At 42.5% G+C, this 19,588-nt stretch overlaps 1 long non-coding RNA gene across 1 annotated transcript in view; it reads left to right on the forward strand.

The window, feature by feature from the left end:
* The window catches only part of LOC122878986, a 108,400-nt gene that overhangs the window by 23,146 nt on the left and 65,666 nt on the right, over positions 1–19,588 (forward strand). The window contains exon 2 of the long non-coding RNA XR_006378602.1: positions 12,595–12,636. This is a non-coding gene — a long non-coding RNA (uncharacterized LOC122878986). The remainder of the gene's footprint in view (positions 1–12,594; positions 12,637–19,588) is intronic.

Raw genomic sequence — 19,588 nt, forward strand, 5'->3', positions numbered from 1 at the left:
GCTGTCCCAGTCACCCAAATGTTACACAAAAAGGTTTTGGGTCAGTTTACACAAAAGGGTATGGAAAATGATATAACCTTCTGTCCTCCTCAGATGGGTGGGTAACAGCTTCAGTTTTACAGAAATGTATCATGTGTTTTGTTCAAGAAGAAAGCTCACACAAGGCGGAAATTCAAAAACTGTCCCAATCACCCTTAATTCACCCCTACGTAAAATAAGGAAATGGGAGCAAGGAAACTTTTGATGATGTAACTGGGTGGTAAAGCAGACAGAAGAGTACTGAAACCAAAAACTAAACAACACCTGACTCTCCTCTCTCCTCTCCTCCTCTCCTCTCCTCCCCTCTCCTCCCCTCTCCTCCCCTCTCCTCCTTTCTCCTCTCCTCTCTCCTCTCTCCTCTCCTCCTCTCCTCCTCTCTCATCCTCTCCTCTCCTCCTCTCTCCTCCTTTCTCCTCTCCTCTCTCCTCTCTCCTCTCCTCTCCTCCCCTCTCCTCCTCCTCTCTCCTCTCTCTCTCCTCTCTCTCTCTCCTCTCCTCCTCTCTCTCTCTCTCTCTCCTCTCTCTCTCTCTCTCTCTCTCCTCTCTCTCTCCTCTCCTCTCTCTCTCTCTCTCTCTCCTCTCTCCTCTCTCTCCTCCTCTCTCTCTCCTCTCTCTCTCTCCTCTCCTCCTCTCTCCTCTCTCTCTCTCTCTCTCTCCTCCTCTCCTCCTCTCTCTCCTCTCTCCTCTCCTCTCTCTCTCTCCTCTCTCTCTCTCTCTCTCCTCTCCTCCTCTCTCCTCTCCTCTCTCCTCTCTCTCTCTCTCCTCTCTCTCTCCTCTCTCTCTCTCTCTCTCTCTCTCTCTCCTCTCTCTCTCTCTCTCTCTCTCTCCTCTCCTCTCCTCCTCTCCTCTCCTCTCCTCTCTCTCCTCCTCTCCTCTCTCTCTCTCTCCTCTCTCTCTCTCTCCTCCCTCTCCTCCTCTCCTCCTCTCCTCTCTCTCTCTCTCCTCCTCTCTCCTCTCCTCTCTCTCTCCTCTCTCCTCCTCTCCTCTCCTCCCCTCTCCTCTCCTCTCCTCCTCTCTCCTCCTCTCTCTTCCTCTCCTCCCCTCTCCTCTCCTCTCCTCTCCTCTCCTCCTCTCCTGCTGTTCTTAATGCCATTACCAACCCGGACCGGAGTGGACCGCACTGGACACGCAGACAGCGTTGAGGATAAGGGGGAAAGAAAAACACTTGGCAGATGTGGCGAAAAGTCAATCGAATAATGAAAATACAAAATTAATAATCATGACGTTATGGGCGTTCGCGACCCTCAGTTAAAAAAAGAACTTTGTTGCTGGATTACCGTGCAAAAATTCGGAAAATGAATGACATACACACACACACACAAAGACAGGGAGAGAGTGTCGGACAAAAGGTGAGCACAGTTTGCCGATCTTACCCCTTCCATTCATCTATCCCTCCCTTTATCACCCCCCTCCACCGTCCCCTCCGTCCCCTCTGTCCTCTCTGTCATTCTCTCTGTCCCCTCTGTGCTCTTGCCTTTGTCTGGGTCCGGCCAGAGTCTGGCAGACCCAGACAAAAGAATGCTGAATGTCATGGAGAAAGAGCAAAGGTCCTGGCTCTCCGGAGGGGAGGCAGGGGGTGGGGGGGTGGAGGGGTGGCCGGGTGTCAGGGTTGGAAAGGCATTGTCAAAGCTGTGGCCATCCATTGTTGTTTCTGGGCTCGCTCCTGATCCGACGCCTACCTCGCACATCTCTTCTGTCTCTGATTTCCTTCTCTGCCCACCTTTTCCCTGGGCCTCTGTCTTTTTCCGGAGCGAAGGATGGGAATGTAGAAAAAGGGAAATGCGACAGATGTCTGGCATGAAGCTGTTCGCCCGTTTAGCGGCGTGGCTGCATCAAGCTCTGTGGCGTTCCGCGCTGTCTGCTCCTCCTCGCGTGGCGCTGGTTGTTGATGCCCCAGGGGAGATGCTGATGCCTCCAGTGAGGCTGCGAACTTTGGGTCAGTTCAGTGTTGTTGCCCCAGTCCCTTCTTACAGTCCTCTGACGTATAAAGACTGGCATCAAGTGGAGGATAAAGTCGTACATTATTATAAGTATTGTACTGTAGTACAGTACTGAGGTACTTGTACTTTACTTGAGAATTTCCATTTTATTTTACTTCTACTCCACCACATTTATCTGACAGCTATAGTCAGTTTAAGTTTTACATAAAAACATATGATAATCTTATTAAGATTATTAAAGATTAAACTAGTGGTTTCCAACCTTTTTGGCTTTTGACCCCTTACAAAAAAAATACTGTGTCTCGTTGGAGCCCTCAAATTTCCTCTCTAAACTTCTCAGATTGTTGCATTCAAAAAACTGCTTTAGGTAAAATTATCCATTACTTTACAAAAAAAAGCACAGGTTATAGAAAGGTTTTTCTTATTTCCTGCCTTAATCATCTCATGACTCCCCAGATTTATCTTGTGACCAATTGCAGGGGCCCGACCCCTACTTTGGGAACCACTGGGCTGAACTGGACCAAACTGTCTATAAAGAAATTAAAACTAGCTCCTCAACCAGCTACAACAGTAAAATGCTGCTTGCACATTGATACTCAGTGATAATAACTATCTAATAATGTTATGATAATAATCATAGTAATATATCAGTCACAGCGGCCATTTTACTGCAAAACATGTACTTTTTCTTAAAGTACATTTTGTTGATAATAATTCTGTACTTTTACTCAAGTAGTAGGTTTTGAATGCAGGACTTTCACTTGTGTTGTCATGTCGTGTTGCTTTTTTTTTTTTAGAGCTTTCAGGGAATTAACTTTTTCAAGTTTATTTTGTTATGTTCTGGTGCCAGGTATGTACTTTTGGCGGATAATTCTAAATTCCTTCCTTAGTTTTTTGTCCAAAATGAGTCAAAGTACTTCTAAAACAATATCAGAATCAGTCTTACAATGTGTAATATGTGTGTAACCGTAGAATGCAAAGCTCCCACATTTCCAGAAATATGAAATGTGACTCCACAGCAGATGAAAGTCCTGGCCTTTTTAATGTACTCTATAGAAGTCCTTTTACTTTGACAAGGTAACAGTAACATGACGTCCTGCTGTCAGTGTGCATTTGTGCAACAGTCTTTAGATTTGAAAAGTTTGGGGAAATCCTGGTCAAATGACAGTCAGCTCTCCGAGACAAAAGTTCAAGCCATGACTCAGCCTCTCTCTGGTTTGACTAGATGTCAAACTGTAGTTGGTCTGCTCTCTGTTTGAATGATTAGTTAAATATAGAAGCTGGAGCTGTTACACACTTACAGTGGTGATATTCAGAAATCAAATGCCTGCTGTGTCAGGATTGGCCAGAGGTTTCAGATTTGAATCTAGTGAAAGATCCCTAAACTTTAGTCTGGCGTTGTTGTGTCTGCATATTTTGCTCTTTTGCAACGAGTGTTGCTATGCAGCAGTCTGGGGACAAATTGATTATTCAGTCCGGAGCCCAGACAGCCAATTGTCTCCTGCTCTGCTTTGATTCGCTGAAATGTCATTCTGACTGATGCCAGCAGTGATGATTTCCTCAGTGGCACAGTAAACACTAAATATTTACTGTCTGAATAGTCACCGGCTAAATCTGATTTAAATGGTAATATTTGTATCAAAGTGGTCTGGAAAATAACTGGCCGGCACAGTGTGGCATATATATGGAAACACCTTTTCTGTGTTTAGTACTTTCTTATTGTCACACGTGTGTGGGAGAAAATCTGGTTTCTGTAGCTTTAAACTGACAGTGTGATTACACTGGTTTGTAGAGCCACTTTGATTTCTTATTTTATTGTCTGCATTGTAAAAACCTCTGACAAAATTGCACTATATACTCATTATGATTATTATTTTAGAACAAATTAGTTTTCCAAAATTTCCATTTTCATTTAATATTATAGGTTATAAACTATAAATACTGAAGACACGATGACGTGATTTTCAGTGATTTCTAAATGTCTCAAAGCAGCGTCTGTCCGTCAGCAGTCTGCAGGAGTTACCGGCTGTACTGCAGTTTCTGTGTTGCACCAGCAGATGGGGAAAGGAAACGTCTTTATGGGAAGAATGAAAGTATGTGCAGCAGCATAGTGGGAGATGATTGCAGGGCTCACGGTCTCAGCTCTGACCGCTCGCCGGTTTGCTGTTGTTTGATGAGACAAAACTTTTGTCTGTGTGGTTGATGTCAAAATTACAACGGATATTTGAATCTTTAAAAATGCATGGGTTCAGTTCCAGTTCTAATTTTTCTGTTTTTGGAATTCAGCTGCTGTTGCAGATTATTTACTGATGTTTCCTGTAAAGAAAAGGTAGAAAATGAACATATCATGTGCTTTTGTTGTAAGCAGTAAAATACATTTTCTTGTTAAATCATTGTTTTGTACAATTTAATGATAAATACTTTGCTGCAAACAGTTTCTCTACAAAACATTCTTGGTCTTTAAAAGTAAAGAAATGGGTTTTTTCTTGTTGACATGTATTTATCTTTATTTTAAATGTAAATACAATATGAATCAATTCAAATCTTTAAAACTTAATCATTTAAATTATAACTGACAAAAATTCAAAATACAGCACTCTAAAATTGTTTGTTAGCTTCTTTCTAAACAATTAAATAAAAAGCAAATTGCAAAGTTTTTAAGAGCTGCATGTTATTTGGTATGAAATTGACATTTCTTAATGTCTTTAATTAAACCAAAATCTGAGTCTACTTTTAAAAGAATTGTTAATTATTATTTGATTAAAATCTTGCAATAATTCACTGGTTATACTCAGTAGACCAAAAAAATAAATCATAATTCAATTCTTGGTCTTTTTCCTTTTATTTTAAAGCACCAGAGCCCAAATGCCCTCTTAAAAAAAACTTTTATTTTAGATTTATTTAATCCCCCTCCATATTTTCAAAAGTTTGGAAGTGACATACATTAATAATGCAGGTGAAATCGCCCCTGGAGTGATACGACACTTTCAAATTTCAGCTTTAATACTCTGATTTTGATAACAGCTGCGGCACACGGCCCTCCGTCGTCGAAGGTGGATGAAGTTCAAGGTGGCACTACACAGCTACAGAATAACTGACACACACACTCTCACTAACTCAAACACACACACACTCCCTCCCTGAAAGGAGTGTCTCCGGGAGATGATTTCCTTCCCTGCGCGTCGTCCCCCTCGCACCCCCCGCCCCACCCCCACCCCTCGTCCCCCCGCCCTCCCTCCTCTCTGCTACCAGTGTAAACACAGTGTTCCAGAGGAATGTTGGACTCCCTGACCTCCACTGCAGTTCACTCGGTTCAGCCTGGCCGCGCTGTGCTCCAGCATCAGCAGCAGCAGCCCCCACCTCCCCTCCCCCTCCAGAGCCCCTTCACTCCACTCTCTCTATTCTTCCCCGCCTTGCCTCGCTCCTTCTCCTCATCTCGCCTCTCCTCCTCTTCTTCCTCCTCCTTTTTTTCTTACCCCCTTTTTTCTTTCTTGTCCTTGTCCCTCACCACAAACACCACCCCCCAAACCCCGCCACCCCCGCAACCTCTTTTTTCTTTCCCCTTGTTCCCCTTTCTCCCTTCTTCCTCAGTACCCCGCCACTATTTCTGTCTTTCCCCATGCATTCCCACTTGTGTTGTTCACCTCACAGTCATTTCACAGAATAACGGTGGACTGTGTCTCTTTTCTACGTTCTTCTTTATGTCTGGTTCAGTTCACTGACTTGATTTGCACATCAGAATCCAAACAGACGTGATTTGGACTGAAAACCTTCAGCAATAGTGAAACCAGGATTGAGAACATGTAGGAGGTGTAGTAACCATATTCTACATACAAACATGCTAAATGCACTCATGTTTCCTGTGTGTCAAATACACACACCTTGCTCAGACGCCATTGTGTGCAAAGCCTTGCACATGCACAGCCCACCTCTGCACACCGAGACCACCCTCCCGCCCCATTTTAATCCTCCACCCCACTCCCACCCCACCTCAGCCCACAATGGACTGCGGTTCCTAGAAACAGGATGCTGAGATCCAGAGGCTTTAGTGTCGCTGCACTGCGAGGTGTCTGAGGGAACAGAAAGCAAAGGGTTACAAGTGCATCCGACCACTCGTCGGTTTGATTACCGAGGTAACAAGATGGCCAGAGCAGACATGTGCTGCTCACAGTTTTCCCTGACTGTGGCGTTTTCAGCGCGCCGAGGTTCAGGGGGTTTAATTGCTGCAGGATAGAGCAGATTATAAATACATGCAGCCGGTCATCGCAGGTCGCGCTGAATGCGAACCTCTGGGGGAATCAGAGACTGTTTATATACGTGTAATAGATGCTGCTAGTGCTGCAGGGGCTACACAGGGGCAGCCGCGTCCCAGCCGGCAAATCAGCCGACCAGTTTTATAGCCAGTCAGCCAGTCTGTCAGGCTGCCAGCTAACCTGACCAGCAGGGTCAGCAGCCAGCCAGCCAGCAGATAAGCACAGAGAGCATGATGAATATAGATAGAGTGATTGTGTGGGGCCTCTTTTTTCAGGTCATGGCTGCCCATTTTTAGCAGGCAAACCAAATCCACTCACACTCAAAAGCATTAGTGCAAATTCATGCATTTACATTTGACTGGACAGTTTTACATCTTTAAATTACTTTAACTCTTTCTAACTTAAGAACGCACACGCTGCGAGGTGCGGACCAATGAGAGCTTAAATGCAAGCAATGCTAGAACAAGTATTCAGATCTTTTACTTAAAGGTCCAGTGTGGAGGATTTAGTGGCATCTAGCGGTGAAATTGCAGTTTGCAACCATTTGCAAACCGCTCGCATCGCCCTCCCCTTCCAAGCGCGTAGGAGAAATTACGGTGGCCGCGAAAGTCACGAAAAAATGCAAACGGCCCTACAGCCTGCAGTCAGCATCTTCTGGTTAGGCTCTCTCAGTGTTCATCATTCAAGAGGTTTTTACTGGAAGCTGAATTATCCGCAGAGGTACAAACGGACCAGGTGATTCAAACCGGTAAAAACACTGAAGAAAGCAGTTTCACGTTAAAAATCAGTGTTTCTCCGACGCTGTTCGGCGGACACAGGACGTCCCGGAGGGGCCGAGCTACCGCTAACGTTTGCTCAGCTTGTTTGTCTGATAACTTAAGATCCATCTAATGACTAAAATCCTTCATCCGGTTAAAATATATAGTTAAAAACAACCAAACTGGATAAAAAGTCAATTTATGACAGAAGACAACCACGACGCTAACGCATGCGGGTCTGACACCACTGACAGTCGACCAAAACGCACCGCTACCTTGATTAAAATTACGGATTTCTATAGGTTTGGAAATTGTTAGAAACATTTGGGATAATGTAATTACAAAATATATAACACAGGTTAAGTCATTTTTAGACATTTTGATGCAGAAAAGTTTCATATTATTCCTTTAAGCATCAAAAGTAAAAGCATTCATCATGTAGCAGAATGACCTCTGTCACTGTAATGCTAACGTAGCATATATTTTACCATCAGGATGATGATAATATTGTGTATACTTGGTAACTATGGTGATCTATAGGTCACATGGCAATGGATTGCATATAAGATACACACTTTGGTATATATTATCTGGCCATTCATGGTTAAAAAAATCCTCTGTTTCTATTTTTGAGGGTTTTTCTTGTTGACTTGTACTTGAGGCTAAAAAGTAGCATATCAATTTAATTGTCAGTGTTGTTGAACATTTCCATCCTCCTTCTCCTCCTCATCATCATCTGCAGTATCAGTCGGACTTAATTATCTCTCGTGATCTTCCCTCCATTTACAGTAACCTTTGCTGGAGCTTTTCCCCCGTCTGTCTGTCTGCTCCTTCCTGCCTTCTCCTCAGCGATTTGAGAGCCATCCCTGCGTTCGCCCCGGCTGCTTTTATTTGCTCACGTGAATCCCAGACGCCATGTAATCAAGCGGTTTCTATATATGTAATTATGTATTAATTTTCACTTAGACTGGGATCCTGTACTGTAACTGTCAGTTACTCAGGTGGCATAATTGTTGCACAAAGATAATGAAAACGATGCTGGTGGAGAAACATGTGGTTGCTTGCTCATTATGTAGACAGGAAAGAGGAACTTGGCTGACCTCTGCTGGGCTCTGACAGGCAGTGTTGCAGATGTTGATCACGGTTAATGATTTGATCCAGGATGCATATGTATTCTCAAGGCTTCCTCTGGCTTCTATTAACCGCAGAATGGCTTTAGGGATTATTAGAGAGTTAGTGCTTCATCCTGCTGTTGTCCAGCAAAGAGCATCAGTTTAGCAGCAGTAAATATGATGCCATTTTTGTGATTTTCTTAAATATTCTCAGATTACAAATGCATGTTATTTTGACCCTGAATGACCTGATTTTGTCACCGTGAATGCATAATTGAATTATATAATGGTCAATGCTCTAGCAGTCAAAACAATGGTGGTGAGAGCTAAAAGCTATGATTTTGAAAAACATTTTTTTGCACGTTTTCTAATTGGGATTTTGCATGTGGAAACCCGTCAATGACCACATACATAAGAAAGAGAGCAGAATCCGAACTGAGAGACGTTACCGAGAAGGGGAAAGAAGAGCGATGCAGGGAGAGTAAGTGAGAGATTAAGTGAGTGAGAGAGGGAAGCAGATGGCTGGAAATATAGCCTGCTAAATTATTCATCCAGGCTGGAGTCTGGAGATAGATAGATGGATAGGAGCTGGCATGGACACTTTTATTAGGATTCCAAGAGCTGTGAGGAGAGTGGTTCAAAACACCATGATTGCCTTTTGAGACTAAGAAAAGTAATTGCATCAGGTCTGAGAACAGCTATTTGCTGCAGGAATTAAATCTCTTGTTTTAAATTAAACTGCGAAATAAAGACAGATATGTGCATACACCTAACTTGTGAAGCATAAAAATAAGTTTTAGCCATCCACAGATGTGATTGTTCAATTTAACAAATGTCCTAGTCCTTAATTTTGACCAATACTGGCTCCGTATGAGGTGATTCAGGATGCTGCGTGTTGTCTGAAAAACGTCGGGAGCCCAAATGTCCCAGCTTCCCTCGACAGTTTGGGTTTCAGAACAAGTTGTTTCAACAGTGAGATCGAATAAAAATGAAAAATGGCTAAGAGGGGAAACGACCCGGTTCTTAAAATAAGATTTGTGGTAAGCACATGTAGTGAACGTCTGCTGTGGGAAGTACAGGATTCCTTGAGTGGGATCTAGGGTGTCCAAGTGTACTGAGGAATGGATGAAGTTCACTATAATTCACCAGAATGTCTTCCTCTAAAGAGGATGTTAAAATTTCACTATTGTAACTGTAGTCATTTCCAATCTCAACACTGTTTTTAGACTAGTATCTAAAATATTTGCATTGAAAACCTTTATTTGCCTTAAGGTGTTGTTTGCTTCCCCCCTCGGGTCAACATATAGAGACTGTACATATGCTCCCATGCTCTATTTTTCCACTTAGCTTTTTGCATCATGTGCATGATATATGACTCTCCCAGATTCATAGACACACACAGAAACAGATGCACACAAACTCCTGAGTGGAGGGCTCCGGGGAAATAGAGCAGAGAGGAAGCTACGTGCCTTCACCAAGCAAGGGCTGTCTGGTGTCATGGCAACCGGTGCAGATTACCCCACCCTCCATCAGTCAGAGAGAGAGGAGAGGAGAGAGGGAAGGGCACACACACACACATATAAACACATACACATACATGGATGTATGGAGACACACGTGAAATTGTTACACAACATCCAAAATGCTCTGTTTTGAATGATTTGACATTCAAAATAAAAAAGTATAATGTGTAAGCGGGTGCTTGTCAGCTTTTAAAATGTAAAATGTTCTTTTCTACATTAGCAATCCAGCAACAGCGGTAAACACAAACAACCTGAATCGACAGGCGAGCACAAGGAGACAGCAGAGGGTAGAAAGGAAGCGAGAAAGAAAATGAGGAGGAGGGAGGGAACGGGAAAGGCGAGCGATGATGAGAGTGGTGCAGGGAGAGGTTGAGATGTGTGGAGGGGCCATAAACATATAGTACAGCTAAATACGTCTAGGGGATATACTGTTATTAAAAGCAGGAAGGTTATCCAATGAGCAGCTTTACTGTGGGGGTGGACAGTTTGCAACGTGCTAACGCGTTTCACGCCGAGGGAGTCCTATTGAAGTGAATTTAGCGGGAGATATTATTCTCTGTGTATGTGTGTAGGTTAGTGCTGCAGCCTGAGAGGAGAGGCGGGATGCTGGGCTGGAGGAAAGCTGAGGCAGTGAAGCATGGATGAGCTGACAGCAAAAGAGGGGGAAGAGAAGGGGAAGAAGAGGAAGGGAGATCATATTAGAGTCTGCATGAGGGTAGAACAGGGTAGTAGAAAAAAAAAAAAAAAAAGCAAGAAAGATAGGGTGTGGAAGAGATAAATGGCACCAGCATGAGGACAGGAGAAAAAAAGAGGAGAGAGAGGGAGGGAGAGAAAGGAGGGAGGCAGAGACAGAGAAGGAAGGAGGAGGGGGGAGGAAAGGAGGGAGGGAGTTGAGGCCGTTTGAGGATATCGCCTCCTAAATTGACTGCGGCACAGCCATCGTCCACAGTTACATCACAGCAGAGCTCAAACTCAGGATGAACCCCCCCTCTTTCTCTCTCTCTTTCTCCCCCATTCCCCCCTCCCCCCTTTCTCTCTCTCTCCCCCCCTTTCTCTCTCTTTTTCTCCCCCGCCTCTTTGTCTCTGCCAACCTTAAAGCGCTTCAGAGCCAACTTTTGACCGTATGGCAATTAAGCAGAGCAGACCCAGCATGTGCGATGGGATGTATCATATTTTAATGGGATACACCGGCACAGGATCCGACTGAAATCCCGAGCAGTCGTTTTCTCGTTGGCTTCCTTCGTCTTTGTGCTGCAGTCATCATTGGTAGCAGCAACATGGTTGTAATCAGCCTCATTAAGGCTCTAGTACACACTGTAAAAAAGGCTATATCCTCCACAGAAGAACAGTCTGTGAATAGAAATGAATTAGCATCCCTGCCATGACCATGGTGCACTGAATTATCAACTACTGCACACAAAGTAACTCCATATCCACTGAGTGTCAGCAGGCCTGTGACTCTGAACAGAAGAGTGTGAACAATATTTGTTTTTTACAACCTGTATTTATGCAGTGAAATCTGAGTAAAAACCCTGCTCTTTTCCAGCTCCATCCTGCTTCACACTCACATAGCTGCGCACATTCACACTGGGGCTGCCCAATAGAAGCGCAGTCTGTAGCAGCTGTGCAGGAGCCATCGGGGGTTCAGAGCTCTGCTGAAGGGCACCTTGACGGCATATTTTAACGTATGGAAAGGTGCTAATTCATCTTCATTGCTCATACTTATAGCTGATTTGGGATATAAATCCACTTGGCTCTCAATGAATAACATTATTTCCCTTCAAAGGTTAGCTCACTTTTCTGGGCAGCAGAGAATGTCTTGCTCTGGCTTTATCTTTAATAAGAAAGCTTAATTTGTAGTGATGTACAGTTGTGACTTTCTCTCTCCAGATACCAATTCTGATACCTCAACTCAGGGTATCTTCCTATCCCTATCCCCGATCCAATACCAGTGCTCTCTTTAACCCCAAATTTAAAATCTGTGTACCTCACTGTGTGGAACTCATTGGAATCATTTTTATGTAAGGTAATATGAGGCCAGGGATTGCTGTGATAATAAAAACTGAGTTAGCAATTTCCATGACTGTATAACTCTGAATTTCATAATGACATTGACGAAGAAATTGTATTTAATTGTAGATCGGTCACATCTGGCTGATACTCGATCCATGTAATAAGGTCAGTATCGACCCAGATCCCGATCCAGCGTATTAGATCTGTGTTTACCTACTTCTTTGTAGCAACAGACTTGTTTCACAGCAGATATTTTTACCCAATTTACACCTGGTAACATTCAGTCTATATCTGGATATCTTACCCACTTAAGCCCTGTCAAGATACGGTGTCATAGCAGGGCCCACCTTAACGCCTTTATCATGAAATTTAAGTATTGTGCTTTAGTGGTTCATACTCTTAAACAAATTTTCAATTCAATTTGCACAAACCAGTTGACACACGGTGGAACGTTCGGGGTCCCCGGAGTTCTGGGATCCTGGAGCAGTTCCCTTTTTGGCTGGTTTGTAATCCAGCCTTGGCAACTCTGTTTTAGTGATCCCCTGAGAGTATCCCGCATCGCTTCCCTTCACCTGGGACGCACCGCTTATTTTTTGACTTGTGAAATACAGGTGTAACTAATAACATATGAATAATGGCTGCATTCATTTCAAGCGTCCCAAAGCTCTTGGTATGGTGCATACTGGCTGACTGGCGCACTTAAATGAAACAGAACCATCGTTAATGTTGGTTTTAACATTAGACTATTAACTTCTGCAATTTAAAGCAGGTACATCTGCAGGGAGAAGAAAAGCGAAGAGACCACTGGTATTAAAGGGACAGGTCCGGCTGACAGTTAAAGGTTGAAATTCAACATTTAAACTTCGTCCAAGTACAAACCATCAGAATATTCCTCCTCCTAGTTAAAATGTTAATAATTATGCAGATGTAGATATTAACCTAACTTCCTTTCCTCAGGACAGCAGACTGGAAGCTTCAGATGGCCTGACCTGATGATCTGTAAGTACTGATGTGTCTGACACTGTACATAGTTCAGTAGATGAAAGCAAGTGTGTTGGGGGGAGTTTGAGGTTTTTCTGCTGGCTGTGTGTAACTGTGTGAGGTGTGTTATTGAGACCGTTATCAGTGTAAGGTAATAACACAACAAGTAAGAGGAGAGACAATACAGATGGTTCTTTAGTCTCATGAAATACCCTGACATGCACATAGTGGGCTTTAAGCACAAAAGGTAAGAATGCATTTTACGTGAGGGAGACACCACCAGAAAAGGCCGACATAGTAACTGAATTTTTGAAAACTTTATTTACTGTTAATTAAAAAATCCTTAACTTTCTACATGCTCTCTCTCTCTCTAGAAGCAAATGCAAATTGAAATGTGACGATGCACCAGTTAGCAAGTGTGATTCGAGCTGAAACAGTTAGTCGATTTATCTACTAGTTTGATTGATTGAAAGAAAAAATGTTGAATACTTTCTAGTTCCATTTTCTCAATGGTGAGGATTTTCTGCTTTTCTTTGTCTTATGTAATAGTACACTGAATATCTTTAGGTTTTAGAGCATTGGTTGGACAAAATGAGCAATTCAACTACATCACTCGTGTGCTTTAGGAAATTATTATTATATTATTAGTTGCAGGTCTAAGTTTAGTTTAGTTAGTATTCATTTATTTGACAGGGACAGTGCATATTAATAACATTTCTGAAAATATGCCTGAGTCAGCCAGAAAGGCTACTTTTGATCTGTAGTTCCCAAGCAGGCAATAGTTGAAAGCACAGACATTAAGAATAGAAGCACTGAAAACACAATCAATGATTTGAGTTACTATCAGCAGAAAGAAAATAGTTCCTACACGAAACTGCTCACAACAAGTCTGTGGATTATCTCGAGTAACCGGGTCAGGATTTCTGAAAGAGACGTTGCTGTTGAGTTTTTCAAATGTATTTTTTGAGCACCACAAGCCGAGTGCCATCTAGTCCCATCATATTCCAAAAATGGAGACATCTCTACGGCCGATAACTCCAAAACTTGGCAACTCACACCAAAACAATCTAGATGGATGAATAGTACTACAGGTAAGAGGAGAAATATGTTTTTGATTTTGGAGTGAACTGTCCCTTGTTACTTAATACATAGAAAAGTTTCATGGAATGAGCAGCTGATTTTTAGTTTTTCACATAATCTTTTGGCTGTGGAGAAATTTCACTGCAGCATTTATGTTCATTTTCCTTGACTGGTTGAGACTGTGTTGCAGATGCTCTGGCAGTTGCATTTTTTAGAATCTTGCTCACACCTTATGCTTTCTTTCATACAGTGCTTAGTTTTGTGCAATATTTGTGCTACAATACTCATATCACTTTATTTTATTTTATTTTTTCACAAACTGTTATCCATTCTTTGCTGTTGCTATTGCAACATGCCCATGCCTGGACCCATGTGGAAGGATGCATACATGGAATAGAAATCTATTTCTTATATATCCTGTGCAGACACATAGTTTGCACATGTTCCACAGTTATTTTGAGCTCAGGCAGAATTGAAGAGATGAGTGTTGAACACATCAGGTTCCTGCATCCCTCTGTCTCACTTTCTGTCTCTGTCCCTGTGTGATGCAGCTGTTAGCGTTCTGTGGTCATCACCCTATAAATACAGCAGCTGACTGATGGACCCTGCAGCAGCTGTCTGCTGTCCCATGGAACGTGGACACATAATGTACACACAGATACAAATGTGCAAAAACACATGCGGTGTGTTTGTTGTTGTAAAAGTATTTTGCAGACTCCTTTGAGTGGGAAGACAGACGACTTTAGTCCAACACCAGCATATCTTCTTTCTTTCTTTGGACATAATTCCTATTTCCTGATCAGTTTCACCTGTTTTATCATTGGCTCTAATTCACTATATTCATGAGCCAAGAATTATGGGATTATTCGGGCTAGTATGATTACATAAAATCCATCACACTCACATTTAATTAATAGTCTTTTTTTTTTTTGCTTTTTTATTCTTGGTATAGCTGTTCTCATTCCAAGAAAGTCTAAAGGATCCCTCAGAAACTGTGTTCTTGGCATGGTGGAAAAATGAATCAGATGTGTTAAAATAACAATTTTACTGCAAGAAATTCTTGATAATAATAATGCAATATTATATCAAGCATATCAAGTGTGAAGCTGATATCTGATTTTTTTTTTTTTTAAATACCATCCTGATATATCAGTCTAAGCCAATTATCAACATTTTGAAATTACATAGATGTGGACAGATAAATCCATCAGGAGCATTTCCCTCCTCTGTCTACCACACATGACAGTAGAGAGTGGCAGTGAAACAATGATGCGGATGTTGAAGATCCCACATTTATCCTCCCTATTCAGCACTGCAGCAGCTGCACAGACATAAGGAGAGGCATCATTACAGCGAACCAAGGCCTGTTAATAGGCCCGCGACGTGGGGGGCCTGCCGGCTCTACGCAGGGCTCACAAGAGGGGAGAGGAGAGAAGAGGAGATGAGGGTGGGAGAGCGAGGGGAGGTCAGGGGTTAGGGACGATGACAAGATGTGGGAGTGTTTGAGACAGGAGGAGCAGGGCAGGGAGGGAGAATGAGTGAAATTGAGTTTGTGTACAGTATAGGGTATATTTTTTTTAATCTTTCCTGAATGAAAGAGCATGAATGGATCTGGGATTGCTTGCCAAGCTCTGCTGCGAAATGGCTGTAACCCAGCAAACATTTAGATGATGAATAGATGTTGATACGATGGCAGCCACATTGAAAACCTGCGTAGGTATGGGATCAAAGTTAAAGCTGAGATATGCGCATCCATCCATAGCTACTAATCTTAATCAAAATATTTTAACCACAAACACAATTTGTTTCTGCTGCCTCCAAGTTATTGGTTTAACCCCAAATTATCAACAAAACCAATTTCAGATTGTACATCATTTGTATGTCACTTTGGACAAAAGCGTCTGCCAAAATAAATGTAAATATATAAATCTCAGCCACCATTGGCCAGTGATGTTCCATATTTTTCTTATCATAAGCAAATCACATTAAAACAACTATTATTTGTGTATCTGTAATGTAGAGGTCCATTGTTGTCCAAAAACTATTAAAAACGCATTATTGAGCCACACTGTAGAGGTCTTCATGGATCCAAAATTTTGGACCTGATCAGAAACATGGAAGCTACTTCATTAATTATTACATTTATTTGACAAATATATTTAAAATTAAAAATAGGCTAAATCCAAAATGGACCCAAGGATAATTAGACCCTATCCAAAATGTGGCCAACCCAAGAAGACCAATGTACAGAGAGAGGACAGCAACACTGGCAGCAGCACGATGAGCAGCTGTGGTCGAGATGAGCAGTGATGCGTTACCAAAGTTCACACACTCATCTCATGTCAAAACCCACAGTTTTATTATTCTAAAATAATAATGCACCACGTGATCAGACCTGATAGCACATCTGCTCGGATCCACTCGGGTATTATATTTGTTGCGAGCCTTTTGATTCTGTAGAAACAAATGGGCTTGGGGCTCAACTACAACTGCAACACAATGTGACGTCATCCAGCAACACACTGCGTTGACCTGCTAAATAAGTGCAGGTGCAAAACCCTTCTAGATTACTTTGTTATTGAACAGAGTAAATCTACTCTTAACGTGTGATCATCAGGTCAGACGATAACTTTCCAGAGTTGTAATTTCCTGCAGTGTTTTGGTGTCTGATAAGCCTCCATACATATTAATCAAACAAGCTTTCCTGGATTGTATTTCAAGCAACATGCCTCCATTAGTGCAGCCCCTTTTTTTTTTTTTTTAACTCAGTGCTCTTTTTCATCTAAACCAGAGGTTTCAAGTCTGACACTGTGGGCCCCCCTAATACAAAATTAAGACACCTGCTCCACCCCAACACCCCCTGTCTAAAACCCAACAACATGAAAACAGTTCATATTAATGGATTTTGTATTATTATTCTTTGTCTTACTTTGATTTGGGGGATAATCACGCACGTTTTGGAACTACAGTTCCCATAATTAGGGCCTTTGGGAGATGTAAACAGGAAGTATAATGTTACCATGGAGTCAGTAAATTAGCTGTGGGCTACAACTGGAGCCCTGTTGTTTTTGCTTGTATTTGTATTGGCCAATTGGCAACATTAAAAGTATCCCAAATTAGCTGTTAGCAGTTCTTGTTTGCAATGTTCCCATGGATGTACAGACATTATGGTTAGTTACAAGGAGCATCTTTTTTCTGTAATTTCTAAGCAGATAACGATATCCTTGGTAAAGTGTAAGTCACACTGAATTTGAAAATATGTGCATCATGTCTGTGCATTCAGATTTGACTGAGTTGTCCGAGAAGGAGCACAAATCTTGTGGCAATCGGGCGCTAATGGTTTTAAAGTCCCTCAATATCCTTCACGAGCTGTGTGTCACAGCCACTGCTGCAGCTCCAACTGTTGACTGTGTTAATAAGCAGGCCAAATCACCAGCCAAACTCCCGGTTGTTGCAGTATCTTTGCCTCACATTTCTCCTACTTAACCCCAAAACTGAGCCACCATATATCTTAACAGGAGTGGTGGCATTTTTTTTGCTATTTGACAATGTTGGGATTCAGGATGGGCAGGTTTGGTTATTAGCAGAAATATCAAATATATATATATATATGAATATTAATACAATTATTAGTATTATCACAATTATTAATATGGAGAATTTTGGGGCACCACACTGGGATCAGGGACCAATAACCAAATGTGAAAAACAGTCTCAAAGGTGGCTGTCCACCACCATCTTACATTAAAAATGGTGGACAGAGAAGGGTGAGATCCGAGCACTGACCATTGCAACCAGCTGTTATTACAACACGTACACACAATAACCACAGGCAACTGATACATTAGCGTTTATTTAACCTTAGCACTGATCAATAACTTCAGTCAACAACCACTACCGTCTAGTCTAAACACAATAAGCACACAACAAGCTCTAATTGTCCTCAAGATAGCGGGCAGCTTAGCTAGCTATGCTCTCACGCTATCTGGGCATATAAGATGTGGGAGCTGGGTGCACACTATCGGTGGCTCCAATGGGAAACCGTTCCTTCAAGTGGCAGCAAAGGGAAGCGGTGGTTGACGTTGGTGGGGAGAGAGAGGCTCAGTGGCGGTCTTGCTCTCTGTGAAGAAATGGTCAGTCTGTCTGCGCTTTATAGGACAACGACGAAATTTTGATTCAAATGAGATCTCGTGTTAGTCTTACATCTGGGTGTGAGTTATCAGCCGGGCGCCGTTCTACTGTCTGTCCTTTGTTTCTCAGTCGAGCCTCTTAGTGAAGGCTTCAGCTTTTCCAGGTAGGCCTGTCTTTGTCTCTCACACGTGGTGAAGCGAGGCGAGGCGAGGCCTAACAACAGATTTATTTTGTCTTACTAATTAGTTCGATATGATATGACACACCCTGATGGTAGCAGGGTATGTTTGAATCAGATATAATGGCTATTACTTGCAATCTTTTGTCACGTCAACTTCCGAAATGTTTTACCATACGGCGGTATAATATAATAATAATAAATGAATACATCCTTTTGATTTGAGTTATTTTTAATTGTTGTTACAATGATGTTTTCCCCTTTTAATGACGCGTATAGCAGATGTGTGTCATGCATCTGGCAGCCTCTGCAGTCTGTTTTTGTGTGTGGCATGTGCTATCTGAGCCTCTTCTTGACCTTCAGAAAGAACTGCCATGTCTACTTGCCACGCTGACAGTCATTCTCCCATTGTGAAAAGTTGAGCGTTCGCCTCTGCAGAGGAAAGGTGGAGTTTTAGGGTGTGGCCTGCGGACATTTTTGGAAAGAACGTGATTTGCTAGGAAAATATGCATGCCTTGTTTTTGTGTGTATATGTGTGTGTCTTTCTCCTGCTGGTCCCGGCCGTCTGAAGGTCATGCCATCCCCATGCTCAGCTTCATGGAGAGCTGCCAATGCTGACGGCTGCTGCTGTTGCACTGTGTGTCTGGCACATGCTTCCCCCACTGCAGGGCATTGATTAAGTGGCACAGCTATGCCTCACCTGCTGGAACCAGCCAATACCAATACAGCAGATGCTCCAGTCAGCCAATACCAAAGCAGGGAGAGGTTTGGAGAGGCTGGAGACAAACCAGCAGCCAGCAGACAAGTGTTGTTGTTTTTTTCCTTTGGTGAACAAAACAGAGAGAGTATCATGGAGGAGTAGAAGAAAGAATGATAAGATGGAGGATGAAGGAAAGGGGGGGGTAGAAATGTAGAGAAAATGATGGGAAGAGTGAAAGGTAATGAAGCACGGTGAGATGGATGACAGAGGAGAAAGGGACCATGGCTGTGAAGGAGGGATATGCTGAAAGAGAGAGATGGGAAGAAAGAAAATTAAAAAAAAAAACAGCTTTTGAAATTACGACAGGGATGAGCAGACTTGAGGGAAACGGGCGAGGAGACTGTATTCGTGATCACACACATACAGACACACACACACACACACAAATATTTTGAGCTTTTTCAGGGTGCTTTAATGAAGCTGTCAAAATGAAAAATGAGCCAGTCAAATCTAATAACTTGAGAAGTTAAGAAGCAAACTTTTCATGCAGAACTGTGGAGGAAAGTGGATTCTGTGCTGATGAGTAGAGGAGATGTACAGTATTTGTCAAGAGTTGAAACATTGATCGTATTGCTTCAGTGCAGAAAAAGTATGAAAGGGACCAAACCATGGACTGATTTGCTGTCAGAGTCATTGAACTACAATAATTTTCACAATTGACTGATAGACTGAATGAGTTTGTGTTTCTCGTCACCTGCCGAATGCAAGTCCAACATTCACTCTCTTTTAGCTCTGTCTATCCGGCTCTTACTGCTGCTAAATGCTCCACTATGTTCAAAAGCTAGTCGCTAACTTTGTTTGGCTGCTGTTTGGTGCTGAGC

This window comes from Siniperca chuatsi, linkage group LG7 (assembly GCF_020085105.1).
Source record: "Siniperca chuatsi isolate FFG_IHB_CAS linkage group LG7, ASM2008510v1, whole genome shotgun sequence".
Classification (NCBI taxonomy): Eukaryota; Metazoa; Chordata; class Actinopteri; order Centrarchiformes; family Sinipercidae; genus Siniperca; species Siniperca chuatsi.